Genomic DNA, 6,047 nt, shown 5'->3' with positions numbered 1-6,047 from the left:
GAAACTATAAAGTTAGAGGAGGAAAATAATTCCGGAAATTCATCCAAAAACCAAACTCACCCATGTTTCTACCCACACCTCTCTCTACCACCTAGTTTACCACGACCTGGGCCCGCTTGGCAACCACTTGGGCTTGCCCTCTCCCTGTCCAACTCCTTTAACCGACCAGCAGGCGTGAGAGAGGGAGGAGAGGCGTTCTGGGCGCGGGCGACGCGTGTACTCGACGTGTCGCCGTCCTCAAAACGCCGAGCTCGCTTTCAACTCTTCCCAGCTGCATCGCCTCCTCTCCATTACAGAAGTATAGACCAAATCGAGAGAGACGGATCGCCTTGCCTCCGCCGCCCTCATCCTTGCCGTCGGCTATAAAGACGACGGCCGTTGCCGTCGCTATTGTGCCGCGGTCGTCGCCTTTCCACTTGCATTCCATTCTCAACTCTCTAAGCCGATTTCATTCCTCTAAGTTTCATCCCATTTGGTGCAGCGGATCGTCGGGAACGTGGACCTCGCCATCGTTGCTCCGGAGCGCGCACCGAGTGCCGCCGTCGGGTTCTCGTCGTCGTTCCGACTGCTGTAGACCAAGACAAGCCGAGCCCTCGCGCCAACATCTTCTCCTTGAAGTCCTCCTCAAAACCCCTCAAGAAATCCCAGGCAATGGCGCAGCAAGTGCGGAGATCGGCCACCGTCTTCTTCACCTCCGGTCGCCGTCGCCATTGTCGATTCCACCTCCTCCGGTGAGCCATTATTCGATTACTCGCGCGCACACCATCTCTCTGGCCTCAATAACCTCATGGACACACATGCATGATAGTTCTTGGAGCCGATTGAGCCGTCGCCCATCACTCCGCCACTCGGCGGCGGCAAGAACCTCCGGGGTGTCATCGCTATCTGGACCTCGCCAAGTTTCTTTGGACGCTCGGTAAGCATCCTAGGATCCCATAGAGGCACATGCATGTAGCTAAACATCTAGATCAATGCTCTAGCTCCACATGCACCGTCACCCGAGAACCACCGCCGCTCGCACAGCCGTCGCCATTAATTCCGATGAACAATGCTTGCAAGAATACCACCTATAGCCTCGCCTTAAACCCCTTTACATTTTCTCCATAGGTTTCACGCCGAGATCTACTGCCGTTTGCCACCGGCGAGCTCGAGAACGAGCTCGGCCATGGCTAGTTCTGTGTCAGCTCAATCCAAGGACCTCTGTTGAGAAGAATCAAAACTCTAGGTACTAGTTTGTAAAAAACTACCTCACACACAGAACAGTCACAGGACTGCGGGTTGATTTCCTGAAACACTAGGGGCCTTTTCGCATATTGGCTTGAGACTGACCTGTGGACCCAATCTATTTAAATTCTGGAAAAATCTAAATGAAATGCCTAAAGCTTTATATTTTCATCAGAAAAACATGTAAACTTGTAAAATCCTTAACAAATTGAAAACAACTCGTTTTAGAGTAATACAAAATATTGTTAACTCAACGAATCATGAAATTTAGTGTTATTGCATAAAAACTTGCACTCACAGTACAAATGTAGCCTCTAAAATTGGTCTAAGATAAATAATACATAAAGCATATACAAACTTATAAAATGCATACAAAATTCATTTCAACTCATTTTAGAGAAAACTTAGTTTCTACAGATCCACCAACATGTTCTCTAAAAACAAAGTAAAATAAAACATATACATACTTTACATCAAATGCCTCTAAAACTATTATCTTTAAAATAACTAGTTTTGCATAAGCTGAAATTTAGAAGTTTATATAAAATTCATCTTAGATTCTTTTTGAGTAAACTCAAGTTCTGTAGAATCATAGAGTTGTGCACTTCAATGTTATAAAATAAAAATACATACTTACAGTATAATAAAAACCCCTAAGCATTTATGTAAGGAATAAGCAACATGGAGTATACTTTAAATTGTAAAATTTGTAGAAAATTCATCTTTAGTCTAAATGAAGTGAACCAAATTTTTATAGAACCAGCAAGTAATATACTTCAACCTAGTAGAGTGAATTATGGCACCCTCTGTACAGACCATAACTCTAAACCTTAATTTGGTAGAATAGGTACTAAACACATAATAGTGGTTAAACAATACATATGAATAAGTATATATATGCATGGTAGCTCCAAATAAATCCAAATAAAACTTGTTAGGACCAGTGGAGCCATTGTTCCATCCCCATCTACCAAAACTTAGATGAACTTAGCTCATGCAACAATCTTTAGGTTGATAAGTTAACTAACATAGAACATCGATCTCTATTTATAAAATGTGTAGTAAAATAATATAAACTCTAAAATTATGAACTAAGATTAGATTAGTTAACTAAAATACTTATTTTATACAACACTAGCAAGTTAGAGCAGGTTCTGGACCTAAATCTCCAAAGCCATGTGCACATAGAGACTATATGCCTAGAACACGTTAAAACTTGTAAAATACATAAAGAATTCATATTAACTCTAAAAATTATGAAACCAATTGTGTTAGTCTTAGAAAACACATATATTTACCTCAGCAAACATAAAATTAATAAGAATCACCTTACAACAGTATTTCACAATAGTACCTAAGTAAATACTACCTATACCGAGCAAACATCTAAAATTCATAACTCTCAAATAAAAAGAGATAAAATATAAATTCTTTCACCTAAATTCATATTAGACCAGTACCTATCCATTGTGCACAAATCAAGCATTTTGGATTTTTCGCATATTTCGGTGTTTAATTGCATAACGTGTATTTTGTATAGATGATTGCTTAAACGGTGAAGAAGTGAATTAGGTGCTGACATTTTTCAGTTGCAAGGCAAGTCCCACCTCCCTCTCTTTGATCACTTTGAACCTATATTTTGGAGAACCTATGTTTTGGAGGTTATTGAAAATGTTTGCAAATCTTGCATGTCAATTGTACACTAATAAATTAAATTTTTGTTAAACTTGTTAGACAAATTCCTATTATTTGCATTATTACCATAACCCCACATATATCCATATCCCGCATTCCTAACCTTAGGAATCATATCCTAATACTAATTGGAATATGAGTTACATTGTCACTATTTTACTATATTGATTAGCCATGCTTAGAATGGTTTTACTTATCACATGGGCTCATATTAACATGAAAAATGATTTTATTAAGATTATGGACAGAGATGAATAAATGAAGTATTTGACAAATAAAATGATGGAAAACATGGATTTTAGGTTTGGGCATCATGTGGTACACATATGGTGATTAGTTGAGTACCGATAGGGGGAGTGTGTGCCCAAACCGACCTAAGGACTTTACTCAATTTCAGTTTATTTTGTATACAGTACAACCACATGTGCTAGTATGGGATAGCCCAAGCTTAGTAAATTATTTATGGTTTAGCCTTACATTCTAGTAGGCCGGTGTGTATGAGTTCATATAATTTAGAGGAGCTTCCTATTTACCCCGACGTGGTAGTTTAGGTGACTAAGCGTGTCCAATACAACGGTATTGTGCCACGTGGTGGGTTCCCGTTGTGTCCACCACCACGGCCTTAATTTTAAGGCGTGGGCCCGCCACTTAACGGTTCTAGGCCATATATCGAGTATGGCTTAGGATGGAGTAACACGTATCGTGCTGGTGTAAGGCTAAATCATGAATTTTGGAAAAGCTTTGTTGCGGGTAATAAATCGGGTACTTATGTATCGCGTGCCATGCTCTTGCATGATTATTATTTCACATCATGTGAGTAAAGTGTACAAACTCTGCAGAGTAAAAACTAATCGATTAGCCGTGCTCACAGTCATGAGCGGCATGTGGATATGTGTTGAGTATAGACTTGTGTTTATTCTTCTAAATGTTGAATTTACTTTCAAATTATGTTGAGATTTGATAATGATCTCCTTGCTGCCATGGATGGCAATGAGGTGCATATTTATACATGATAAATGCCTACTTTGATGCCCATATGCTAAGTACTAGCTTGCTGAAATTTATTTGAAAGCAAATCTAATTTGGAAATGTTTTATGCAAATAAAACATGCTTTATGCTAAAAGGAACCATATCATACCTTCCTTGATTATATGCCTTGCAAGTAGAGTGTTAGATTTGTCTTGGTTCTTGCCAGTACATTGTTTATTTAATAATGTACTTGACTCTTGCTATTGGATTAACTTTTGCTTGCAGGATTTAGACTTAGACTTTGAGTGATGCGAGTTTCGACTGCTTCTTCTAGGACTTGAACTTAATGAGGTAAACCTTTTACCCCTATGCCATTAAAAAAGTTGGAGGTTACATGTGTTCCACAAACAAGTTTTGAGTCACCTGTATGCCATGACACAAATTTTTGTTTACCTATGCGCCACTTTGGATGGAATCAGCACTAATGGAGACTAACAGAGGATTGAAAGATCTATTTTGCCCTTGCTCTATTTCAGCCACTTTGGATGGAACATTTGAAGAGACATCGGCGGCGTCGACGGCGGCGTCGGCGTGCCGGCGACGGCGACGACCGGCGGTGGCGTGCCGGCGAGGCGAGGTGGCGGCGGCGGCGGCTAGGCTAGGGCACTGGAGATTGCACGGGAGAGGAGTAGTAGAGATGAAAATGCTTTTGGGGCAATTTAGTCATTTTCATACGTGGGTCCCACATGTCAGAGCTCATTCTCTAATAGAAGGTGGATGGAATGGTAGACGGGTAAACGAAAGTTTGTGTCATGGCATACAGGTGACTCAGAACTTTTTTGTGGCACACGCATAACCTCTAACTTTTTTAATGGCATAGGGGGTAAAAGACTCACCCATAGTCGGTATGCTTGTGGATTGGGTAGACAAGTTTCCGTTGTTCTATTATTTATTTGGCTGGTCGGCCAACGTAACTTAAGTAGATGTAGTTTATAATCACTTTCGTCTTAATTGTGTTTGCTATGTATATCTATGCTTGAGATGAAAGTGTGAATCTAGTGCACATCCTGGGAGCTAGATTCATATGACTATGAGTTAAGAATATTTGAGATGTTGTAGATTTTTAGCCATTTTTGTCAAGTCTCCTGAGTGTGTAACACATCTGGTCGTCGTCTTTGAGTGGTTTGACGGTCACATCTCAGGCTGAAGTTGACTGGTAGGCTAAAGGCTTAGCAATGTCTCCAATATTCCTCTCTCGAGGCGTTAGATATTTCATTATGCTTGTTTGATGACTTAAATTATTCATTTCATCTCTCAATTATAATAGAAGGTCCGGAGAGCCTACGACAGTTTTTTTGGTCGGAATTTTTTCCCATTTTTTCACCCGGTCGATTTTTTTTATCGCGTCACATAAAATTCCTTTTTATGTGGAATCGGTCTGTTTTTTTAAAAATAAATTCGCCCTTTTTTTGCCGCGTCGACAGAGTTGGATTCATTTCGATTTTTTTTCCATTTTATTATTGACTACGTAACTTTTTTCTAGCACGTTTTCTTTTGCACCTTTTTTTGACATTTTTTCCTCACACGTTTTTATTTTCACGCGCGTTTTTTTCTTTTTTAATATACGGTAGAAACTTCTCTTTTTAAATAGTTGATTAGATTATATTAGAGATAAAGAAGATATATAAACAGACTACTAAAACGTAATAGAAATTAGATTATTTTTTCTACCGTGCTTTTTTCTGCCCTTTTTATTTTTTTTCCTCGTGTATTTTTTTTGCGAATGGTTTTTTTTGCCACTTTCACCTTTCTAGATATAATAGGATTCGATTTTTTTACCATGTTATATATGATTCATTTTTCTTTAGAATCGGACAGTTTTATTATTTTTTTGCCCTTTTTTTAATGCATCAACGGAGTCGGATTCGTTTTGATTTTTTTTCCGCTTTTTGCCCCGCTTTTTTTTTGGATCGGACAGATTTGTGTTTTTTTCGCCCCTTTTTTTATCGGACTTTTATTTTCTTTTTTCAACCGGTTTTTTCGCTCGGTTTTTTTCGCCTGGTCAATTTTTTTACCGTGTCACATAATTCTTTTTTCCGTGGAATCGGACAATTATTTTTTAAAAAAAAATTCGCCCTATTTTTACCGCGTCGACGCG

The 6,047-nt window shown here is 39.1% G+C and overlaps 1 long non-coding RNA gene across 2 annotated transcripts; it reads left to right on the top strand.

The window, feature by feature from the left end:
- The first annotated feature begins 267 nt into the window (after positions 1-267).
- Positions 268-5,019, top strand: LOC107279729 (uncharacterized). 2 transcript variants are annotated; one of them, XR_010738259.1, is made up of 5 exons: positions 268-731; positions 809-916; positions 2,765-2,820; positions 4,175-4,240; positions 4,426-5,019. It is a non-coding gene; the product is annotated as an uncharacterized lncRNA (long non-coding RNA). The 2 variants fall into 2 exon arrangements; XR_010738261.1 differs by having other exon boundaries at positions 4,399-5,019.
- The last annotated feature ends 1,028 nt before the right edge of the window (positions 5,020-6,047 follow it).

This window comes from Oryza sativa, chromosome 12 (assembly GCF_034140825.1).
Source record: "Oryza sativa Japonica Group chromosome 12, ASM3414082v1".
Classification (NCBI taxonomy): Eukaryota; Viridiplantae; Streptophyta; class Magnoliopsida; order Poales; family Poaceae; genus Oryza; species Oryza sativa.
The sequence above is the reverse complement of the archived record's forward strand: the minus strand, read 5'-3'. Positions and strand labels throughout refer to the sequence as shown.